The sequence below is a fragment of the Aedes albopictus genome, chromosome 2 (genome assembly GCF_035046485.1).
Source record: "Aedes albopictus strain Foshan chromosome 2, AalbF5, whole genome shotgun sequence".
NCBI lineage: Eukaryota > Metazoa > Arthropoda > Insecta > Diptera > Culicidae > Aedes > Aedes albopictus.
In genome coordinates this window covers 447,969,350-447,981,087 of record NC_085137.1, presented here as the reverse complement: position 1 = coordinate 447,981,087, position 11,738 = coordinate 447,969,350, and positions in this window count along the sequence as shown.

Genomic DNA, 11,738 nt, shown 5'->3' with positions numbered 1-11,738 from the left:
TAGGCTAACGTACCCAATAAACAACAAATTACAAAATTACAAAGTTTTATTGGCACATTGATTGACACATTCTACCGTGACGTTACAACGTTTTGTCGCCTTCTTGGGCAGATTTTTCACTATAACTCGTAAATTCGACAGTAAACCCTCGAATATTTTTGAATATTCGGATTCCTTGTAAAGTTTCCAATAAGTATGATCTGTTGAACAGTTAGTTTTCATTGGAAAAGTATGTGTAAAATGGAAATCAGTAGCGTGACGTTACAACGTTGTAACGTCACGCTACTAATTCCCATTTTTAACAATTTTTTTCAATAAAAACTAACTGTTCAGCAGATCATACTTATTGGAATTTTTACAAGGAATCCGAATATGCTAAAATATTTGAGAATTTACTGTCCAATTTACGGGTTATAGTGAAAAATCTGCCAAAAGAGGCGTCAAAACGTTGTAACGTAACGGTAGAATGTGTCTATTGCTCCTGTGCTACTGCCTTTGTAAAAAAAATGATGCATCATTGATTCAGATGTGGAGTAATTTTCTTATTTTTAACGAGGAAGCACAGAGAAACAGCCGTCACACTCTGATCACTTCCCATCGATCACCTTTTTAACGGCTGATTCAAATAGTAGGTGGTCGATTAGCCACTTGTGGCGCTGGTATCGTTTTTGCTCCTGGTTTAATGTTTGCTCACTACCGCCACCTTTATGATGGCCCGGCCAAACACAGTGCGTTCAGCATTGGGCGATTGTGTTTTCGTGATGATGTATTTTAATGAAATTTGTTCTAAGTGTTATGTCCGGAAAAGTAACGCGTGTTTGAGGCAGTTACGTTGCGATGGGGATCGCGATCGGGTGGCATTGTTCGAAGGAAAAAAAGTGAAAAATAACGCGTGTTTGGAGTAGGTGCACATTGTCCTTCCTCGTGAAGTGATACAAATGGATGCACACTTGGTAGCAAACAGTAATGCAGAAAATTGAAGGAGTCAAGGAGCGATTGCGGTCTTCGACGACATGAAACTGGGTGAGATCATTCCGAGTTTTTTTTTCTCTTTACAAACTAGAAGAAGTTGGGATAATTTCGCCAGTGCGTTTTCATGAGGACTCCTGGAGTCTGTAATATCTTCAAATTAATCTTGTAGCTCTGGTGCAGGCCTAATATTGAAGCGATAAAAATGTTAAAAAAAAGTGATTGCCGCTCACTACAATCATTGAGCAAATTTAAAATATGTTGTGGTAACCGCGTCTGGTACGCACGAGAGTGTATAATAGACTAACTGTTCTGCTGCGGTGCGGAGCACATGGTTTGACACAAAGTGGGTGGATATGTGGCACGCGCATGAGTGTACTGTATAAAGGTGTATGGTTAAGACACTCGTCACCACATCCCCCTTTCTTTTATCTGAATTTGTTCGAGATATTTTCAAGTCCAATTAACGCTTTGAGGCGTCCAATGCAGTTGAGCACTATCAAAACAACTGTGATTCATAAACCCTATAACAAATAATCAACAACTCAAGTCGATAAAAGTTTCCCATGAGAAATAATAATAATTCGGGTTTTTAATGACTCCACTGATCAGCACGTCCTAGCACGTCTCTAGAAAATCCTGATATATCCATTTATTAAACTTAGTCTTCTACTACATATAAAAACTTTGAACTTACAGTACATCTGTTCCTTATCATTGTTCGTTCTGTATTACCTTCTATTTTCAGTCAAGTATCTACCATAGGTCATTATACCCTCAAATCTCAATTGTACGATAACAATCATTGTAAGATATGAACTTCTTTTATGTTTATGACAGACATGTCATTGAACTCATAACTAAAACAACTAAACAATCCTTATAGCTTGATGAGCTCTTTAGGTAACCATGCCAACATCTAATTCCCTATATCTCATAGTTTTTATAACTAAACTCTATTTACCGAAACATCAACTAGCTGTTTGGATTGACTCTAGGCAGAGAAAGCCAGTACTCGTACTCTAGAAGTACTCCTCTCGATGAGCAAATACAATTCAGAAATACCAATAATAAGCAATCGCGTTACACACATTCCCAGTTTTATTATTTTCTTCGTTATTTTTTTTCTAGGTAATTACGCCTCGAATCAAGTATGACACACTGATGATGACCTTACAGTTGAGGTCGAAATACATTAAAGATGCAAATTATTAGTAGGATTAAAAGGAACAGTACTTAATCCGATTTTCTTTTTACTTTGTAGTTGCACCTGTCCATTATTGAATCTTAGCTAAACTATCTCTATATCCACCTCCATTCATAACGAAATTTGTATTTGTTTTAGATTGCTGGTGAGATGTTGGTCTAAAAATTTTGCTCATTTTCTTCATGTTTCATCACGTCCAGATGCTCGTGGACCTTTGCATGAACTACTTATTTTATTATTTGATGGAAACTTGAATGAAGGCCTCGTGTGCAATTGCTTCCAGTCGCAATGAACGGTAAATGTACTTCCCTCTTAACCAACGAGGATTTCTCTATTTTTTTCTGCTGAACGTTGTCTTCGGTTATTATTCTTTCCTCATTTTTTTTATGTTATGCCGTTGACATATTACTGTAATTTTCAGCACTATATTTATATCCTGTAACATGATTTACCACAATACATATATTCATCTTATGAGTGCAATATATTAGTCTTATCCCGTTAAATGCCTTCGTTTGTCAGACTTTCTCAAGTGTGGACTACACTACCACTTTTTCGCCTTCATTCCTTAGTGAATTTAATCACAACGCTTTTACTGTCTTCAGGTGTTTCAATCCCAGAGCTGAAAGTCTCTATAATATAGCTAAATCAATCAATCAATTCAATTCCAGTGCATCACAGTGAATCTAATCACAGTACTTCATTGAGTCATTTACCGAGACGACAACAAATGAACTATACGCTGTACGGATGAACACTGGGATAACTATTTCTCCCACGCATGTGGCAACCCCATTACCACCTAATGGGTTTGACAGCAGCCAACATCAATCTTGTATCCACTTTTACAATGCAGTGTATACAACATTTACATATAAGATGTTGGATTCTAAGACATGGCAGCAGCGCATCCGGGTGATTTCAACAATGTACAGGCCAGTGAATCTGGTTCCTCGAGCGTGAATAAGGATGAACTTGTTCACGATGGCGTTACACTTCATGTAACAGCAAGATGTGAAACTGTAACTGCGGCACCTTGACAAAAAATCACTACTCGCATCCTGCATCCGGCGAGATCTTGTGAACATCCAGTGATCTTTCGGTCACTGAATGTTCATGAATATGTATGTTATTTCTACAAACAGTCCCCGCATTTGCAGAAAAGAAGAAACAATCGGCTGAGAATTGAAGATCGTGGATTAGTCCATAAAGCAACTGTTAATTTTGCATTTTTTTTTACGATGAATCTGTGCTGGCCTATGTACATTTAGTTGTTCAAATGATGTTGTTCGATGATGTGTTGAAAGGCCTGCATTGTCGAAACAAAAACATGACGCTGAATGCGATCTACCTTCAGCAATTTGCAAAACAATGTGACATCAGTAACGACACAGGGCTGTCGTTTCATTGATGATGATAACTGTCGGACAGGCGATAACGACGGCATCTTGTTTCCTTTGAAGATTAAAGGCATTATTTTCAATTCGCTCTATAAGCTTCAATTGAAATTGTAGTACCTTGGCAGGGAGGTGCATTAAGGGTGAGCAAATACGTGGTCCGACGCGCTGCCGACGCTCGGTGAATTTTCCCGTTGCTCGGTGAACTTTTGAAATTTCTTATGGAAAACTGTTCATTACTGTTCATGATTGAAATTTTTTATGGAAACTTTTTGCACCATAAGGGGCTGTCCATAAACCACGTGGTCATGAGGGGGGGGGGGGGGGGTTGGCCAATGACCATTTTGTATGGACGAATAAAAATTTTTGTATGAGCTAATGACCACGCGGGGGGGGGGGGGGGGGGTTGAGAAGTCCCAAAAAAATGACCACGTGGTTTATGGACAGTCCCTAAAACACAAAATTCCTCCAAAAGTGAAAATAAAGCAGACAATCATGAGGCAATTACTAACAGGCATCCACCTGATGCGATCTGGAAGAAAATATTGTCTATCCGGTTGGAATCAAGACCGACATTCAATCAAAAATTGCCATTTTCTTGATCCACAAGTGTCGCAACTGTTTCGCATCTAGTGCGCTGTGTTGCAGACAATAACGGAAAGGATGCGCACTACTTTTGACATGACTAAAAAACGTCGCGAGTTATGTCGCGTCGCGACTTGATTATGCGAAGTCCGGTTTGGTGGCGGCCCGACAATATCAACAGTATTTGCTACTTTTCTGTGATGTTTCAAGATTTGGAAAAATACCAAGTACAGCTGATTGGATCTGCCATAAGAAATTTCGGCTCAGCTTCGGGTCTTTTCGGGTGAAGCTAACGAAAAATAACTCACGCATACCTGACCAAACACGTCTGTCTTGGTACCCTTAATAAACTACTCTGGTACCTTGGTGTGTTCACGACCCAGGTTTATACATAAAACCTTATCTTACTCGATGAAGATTTGAGATCGAATCCCACTCTCCATAAACTCACAAAAATATTACCAAAAAATATAATGATGCTTTGAATGGCCGAGCTTCCCTTAGGCTTACCAATTCGGTGCCCTGATCAAATATTTTCTTCATGACCTTCTACATAAACTTTGTTAGTGAATTTAATCACAACTCTACTTTACACTTAGTCAGTCAGTGAATTTAATCACAGTTAGCTTCCTTTGCTTTCCACCACTCGAGTGAATTGAATCACATCTCCTTTTTTTTCTCAAGTGAATCAAATCACACTATCTTCTAGGGTTTCGAACTACTTGGGCACCTGCGTCAATTCCCGGCACTCCGCAGCAAAATAAATCAAAATATCACTTGCCGCATATTTTCCAAACGCACTTCCGTAGGTAATCATCTCCCGCAACATTTCCGCAGCGAGATCCACAGTCAATAAGGTACACGTTCACTCTGAAGCCGCACAAGTGCTCAAAACAACTTTTACACGCAGATGGGTGCCGAAGTGATTTCCCATTTGATTTTGCTAGAAATTCGGCACTGGTGCCGAGAATTGGTGCTAGACTAGGTGCAATAAACTCGTTCAAAATCAACTTTCCGGCAGAAAATCTTCACAACAATCATTGTTAACAACAAGTTCACGCAATAAGGTATCTGATTGAAATGGAACAAGTGCACTCTGAAATGATTGAAAACGTTCATCGTTTAAATCTTAAACCTTTTTTGTTTTCCTGCTGTTTACACTTTGCTTAGTTTAACAAGTATACTTGATTCTCCTAGAAAGTTAAACTGTGTAAGAATTTCATGAGCATATTTTAAGTAATACTATGTTATCCACCGCGTCGACGAAACAATGTTCACCTTGAGTCGCCAACGGCAACCGAATTCAACAGCAGCCAACAATTTCGAGTTCTACAACGATTTCCGTACAGCAAGCTGATCGAATACTATTGAATTATACCGAGAAATGGAAGGTAATTGTTCAAGGTGAGTGATTATAACAACGATTAAATGGAATTTTTGTTGCAGGCCCCACGATCGACTATATATCATCGACCCACGCGCGAAACCATCCGAGCGAATCCAAATCATTCCGAGGTTCCGAGGGTGATAATTATGAGGCCAACATGGCAGGGAAAGTTCTGTTTATTGTGACTTTGCTGGAGGTAAGTCAGGATAACTACTGTGCGATTTGTTGGATGTGTTCTAAAACAGTGTAATTCCATTCCGGTGTCTCCCCGCCACAGGGAGGATTCCAACGCGACCGATGGAGCGGGAACCAGCTGATCTTCTCGTTCTCCGATTGCTGCTGATTCGGAATCGGAAGTGGAGAAAATGATACCCAAGAGCTCCTAAATGCCACCGTCATCGAGATGCCGGCCCTGCACATAGCCACGGTTGCAACACTGCCGGAACTGACGCAAAATATCGGACACACCGTTAAGAACCTTCTGGATACCGTGGTCGTCAACGGTGGAGAATATGAATTGACATAAGCGGCATATTTGATTTAATTTTACTATATTATAATTATTGCTATTAAATAAATTTGCAGATTTGTTTGGTTACGCTGGATTTTTTTTTCATTTTTCTAGAATAAAAATAAAAACAACTAAATTCAATCATTTCTAATTAAATTCTGGTTAAACTGGCCCGGATATACCGGACTTATACTAGAATACGTGTAAATTAAAGTTATACTTAGCCTGTATATCCAGGATATAAACGGAGTCTAGGGTCAACCAGGCGAATAGTGATTTAGTTTGGGATGTATACTATTTAGTATAGATTTTTTTCTGAGTGTGGACGAAAACGGTCGTTTCGTTGTGAATTTAGATATTGAACAATTTTGTTTAAATGTAGTGCCGGGAATGGGATCAAAAACCCTATGTATACTCTCAGTGAATTTAATCACATCGCTTGTAAATAACGCACACAGTATTTCAACCAATACTTTTCACATTTCTTTTCAGTGAATTCAATCACCTTTCTTTCTGTAGTTTCGTAGCGAATTTAATCTCTTACGCTTTTGTTGGTGTATACACAGAAGTCTTCATACGTATCCAGTGAATTTAATCACATTCCTATAGAACCTACCCATGTACTAAGCTAATATTTTATTGGACAACGGGACATCAAAACAGCGAACTTGATCTGTATAGTTCAGAAAATTTTCCAGAAATTCCGTAAATATCAAAACTGAACTCATGGCTCATGGCATGAGACAGAATCAATTGCACAACTGTATTAGAAATCATAAAAATATGTATTTGAAGAACCGACGAGAATATGTGAACTCGTGAAAAACCATTTACTCCGTCCTCAACCAGGGGCTCTACAGACCGAACCATCACTAACACTGGACAGGCAATATCCTAGAGAGAAAAAAATATCCGTTAGACTTCCGAGCCTTTCCCGACTGTAACAGTAATAGAGGAAACGTGATATGCCCACACAACTGACGGTGGCAACAACAGTGTGGCAACGAAGCCCAAACTTTAGTTTTCTTTGTTGGATCTGGTTTAAAACTAAAGAAGGTGTCAAGTAACGTTGAAGATTAAAATAAAAGTTTGATTTGGATTTGTTACTCGACCCAGCTAATTTCATTGATTATTTGATGAGAACAATGTGCCTTAGCGGAACATCAAAAATGCAATGTTCCGTGTGCGAGTTAAAACCCTACGATAAAATATTTATCCTACTAGAAAACAAACGTTTATTTTTTTTTTCTTAGACACGCTCAATCCAAGTAATATATACAAAAAAACAGAACAAAGTATACTTCACTGTTTTTGTTTGGTTCAACAATTGGGTTGCATATTCCCTCTAGTTCCAATACCAATTAAGCCAAATACATTTTGCTTTCAGAAACAACTCTCTTATACTATACAATACATACATGGAACATGATTCATATTCGAAAACATTGTATCTGAATATCATGTGTCAAAACTATCGTAAACGATCAAATATGCTATACGTAGAAGGAATAATGAGTCACTAGTCGTCAAACTATACGAAAATCGTAGGTGCTATAAGATGGCAGGATGCGATGGGCGGGGCATGATGTTGATGTGCCAGATCTCCAGTGAATTTGATAACATATAAATTCTCAAGTGAATTCAATCACAACAACGCTACTTCAAGTGAATTAAATCACATTATCAATAGATCTTTTTTTTTTTCTGATCGTCCCCCATAAACTAACGTTTTCTTTTTCTTACAAGATGATGCAGCTTCACTCAATGACAACAATGATAATGCTAAAAAATCGAAACAGGATTCAAATAATCAAAACTCTTAAAGAAGCACTCAATTTCTTGCAATTATTCTGGCATGTATTACAAAGTTCTAAAAATGCATATTTTCTCTCATTATCAACTTTTAGCAATCCTAGCACGTTCGGAAATGTGCACCGAAATCTTTAGAAAATATATCATCATATTGAATATCCTTCAGTACTTAGGGAAACACATGAATAACTAACAACGTACATACCTTTTTGTACAGGATTACCAGGCTCCTACAGTAAAATCAGTAATTTAATAATAATGCCGCTAAAAGCCATCGACAATCATGCAAACAGCAAAACTCGCCAGCATAAATCACCACACTAATGCATCCGCGCTTCATTTATTTCCCCTTTTGTCTAGCAAACCTTTTCACATGCTTGGCCACACAACACAATGACCACGACCAGTGGCTAAATCTTCTTTGTTCTACCGCACGCGAGAAAAAATCAAGGTCAGCGGCTGCACACAGAACTGCTGCAAGGCAGCGTTAGCAACAGCAACACTGCAAAGTTTCGTTTCACTTCATTTTTTTCTCACACTTAGCACAATTTGAAACATAATCACCAATAAATTATTCATCAAAAATGCCCATTTTCAAGCATAATTTTCTTTCACGCTCAGCATCATTTTTTTTTCACTTTCAGCCCACGCACGGCGGAAAGCTTCTTTTTTTCTTTCATCGCAGATCATCATTAGCAAAATACATCACTTTATTTTTTTTTTCTACCACTCATTACTGAATTTCACCAAAATAACACGAGGCGAATGATCTGCAAATCAAATAACTAGCAAACTGTAGTTTTTTTTTCTCCTCGTCGCCACTTGTGGTAACCGCGTCTGGTACGCACGAGCAGGGTTGCCACTATTTTTTCGAACTTATCTGGCAAATCAGTAATAAAAAATCTGGCAAAATCTGGCGCTACTCGTAACTTTGGAAATCTCAAACTTTGATAGCATTTATACTAAATGCATAATTTGAATTATAAAACAGAGTTGTTTTTCAATAATATTTTTTTATTGGATATTCTCCAAAACATTTAGTGACAAAAAGAGATGTTGTCAACAACACTTTCATGTGTAATATGACAAACAAAAATAATAGTTTACATAAATAAATATTCATAGTGATAGTATTGTGTTCAAGGTGCAAAATGTTCACAGTTATTGAGAAACGGTAGTGCTAGCTTTACTATTACTGCATTGAATATTAAAAACAAAATGACATTGTCGATTCTCCGTTTCACTCAGCTACGATTATAGCTATAATTTCCACCAAAAACACTACAAAGTAATCAATAGTACAAAAGCTGAGTAACACATCTTTAAATGTATATTATAATTATACAAATATTCATTGAGCCTTCTTCTACTGAAAAACGAGTATCAGGCAATCGACCTTGAATGTGCAAGAAAGTTAACGACAAAAGAAGCACGGAAAACATCAGCGCATCTGTTCGAGTTTTTGGCGCAATGATCATGATGAAAGACGCATAATTTTGTGTTCGATAAGATAAATTTTCAAAACATCAAGGGGGAAATTTCATTGATCAATAATCTGTCTCGAAAATAAAAATCTGGCAAAATCGCTGGTTTCTCTTTTTGTCTTTTTGCCTCCTGAAAATCTGGCAGTGCCAGATAAATCTGGCATAATGGCAACCCTGCGCACGAGAGTGTATAATAGACTAACTGTTCTGCTGCGGTGCGGAGCACATGGTTTGACACAAAGTGGGTGGATATGTGGCACGCGCATGAGTGTACTGTATAAAGGTGTATGGTTAAGACACTCGTCACCACATATGTAATTGGCTTAATTACCTCAACGGCTGTCGATCACAGGTAACACATGGGACAACTATTAGTAGAATACATAGTTCGAAAATAGCTATCTAAGCTTGAAAGTTTATTCTCCTATACTCTAAGTTCAATACTGCGGAAAACGCGCGACTCGGGCATCTCGGTAGGGAGTTGGGGACGCGAATATTGAATGCGAAATCAGAAGCGCGCGATAACTTTCGTGGGAAAGTCGGTTTTTACGGTTGTGTAAACGATTAATGCGGCGACGCGTTGACGTATGTGCAGCATTACCCTTACTATCGCGACCAAATAAATCATAATCGGGATGAAGACCGTGGCTCCAAGATCCACACATTACCCTACCCTACTAACAAATACTCCTTCCCGAGACAACTGTGGGGATGCTGTGGATTCCACGGTTTCTAGTCACAACAGTTGTCGAACTAACATTCCTTCCCCTTTCCCGATTACCGTGAGGACGTGGCCGACGCCGTTATTGACTTCAAAATATTGAACTCTCGAATTGTGCACATTGAGAGTGTGTAGCCAGTCCCAAGCTTCATTCATTGGATCTCTGTGCAACTTCGATTGTTCTGGTCAATCACGGAGTAGCAACTACGATGTGTACGGTTATCTTTGCTTTGTTATGTTGAGTGTTATGTCTGTTTCTCTGCCTCAATAATAATCGAAGATTTTTCCATACAAATAGAGATTTTTCAATGGTCAAGAAATTTAACACAGCATGCCTCATTTGATTTGACGTTTCGTTTCAGCTCCGTACTAGGATTCGGAATAAAGCGACGTTCTATTATTTCTTGAGCGATTCCTTGCCTGAATTTTCCACGCATCGAGATAGGCCAAGCAATTTCTTGCGATCAGCGTACTATCCATTAAGCAGGTACTCAGACTAATAATTCAGTGAGGTATTTTCGGCCTGTGACGCAATACCTACACAATACCAAAATGAGCTATTTTTAATATCTCAATTACTAATCAATACCTTGTTTTGATATGATACCTGACTTTGGTATGCTGCAGTTATTTATGTGGCAGTTATTTGTTCCTGCTCGGGTAGGAGACGTTTCACGGGTCTCGTCATGAGGATCCCAGTGAGTTTCAGGGGGTTTCAGTGGGCGTCACACTCTACTCGCACTCCATCGATTACCTTTTCAACGGTGGATTCAAATATTTTGTAGTTGGTCGATTGGCCACTCGCAGGGCACATCTGTTTTGTTCCTGTTTGACGTTTGCTTACTACCGCCATCTAGTAGTTGCCCGGCCAAGCACAGCATGATTAGTATTGGGCGTTTGCGTTTTCGTGACGATGTTTTTAATTGAAATTTGTTCCAAGTGCCGCGTCTGTTTCTCTATGGTATTTCAGTATAGTTAAGGGGCTCTCGAGAGGACTCAGTGGCGGTTCCGAAGGTTCCATGAGGTTTTAGGGGAATTCCAGTAAGCTTTAGGGGCGGTTCAGGGGATTCCAGGTATTTCAGAAGGGTTTCAAGTCAAGAGATCCCCTCTCTCGAGAGGTTTCAGAGGCGTTTCAGAGGGTTTTATGGCAGATTCAATGATGGTTCAGGGAAGTTTCAGGGGGATTGCAGTGGGCTTTCAGAGGTGCCTCAGATCAGAGAGTCTCGTGAGGATTCAAGGATGTTACAGGGAGAGTCAGTAGGTTTCAGGGTGGTTTCTGGGATTTCTCAGAGATCTAAGAAATATTTTAGATTTAAGATGAGTTTAAGTTGGCATAATAGGTTTTCAGGGACGTTTCAGGAGGTTTCAGTGGGCTTTCAAGGGGCTTTAAAGGAGTTCCAGGAGATCTCAGGGTAGTTTTGCGGGTCCTCGGGAGGATTGAGGGGAATTCAGAAGAGCCCGTTTACGCATTTCAGAGGAACATTTGCTTCAATTGTCACAAAGGTCACTTAAAAGTTCACTATCAATGTTCTCCTGTTTGCAAGTGAAGTGTACCTTTCTATTGAGGTGGAAAAAGTTCAATTTGAACTTTTAGTTTTCGAGTTATTGATGAGCAAACACAATTTAAAGGTTAACGCACAGACAAACAGACGTCTCACTTCCCAT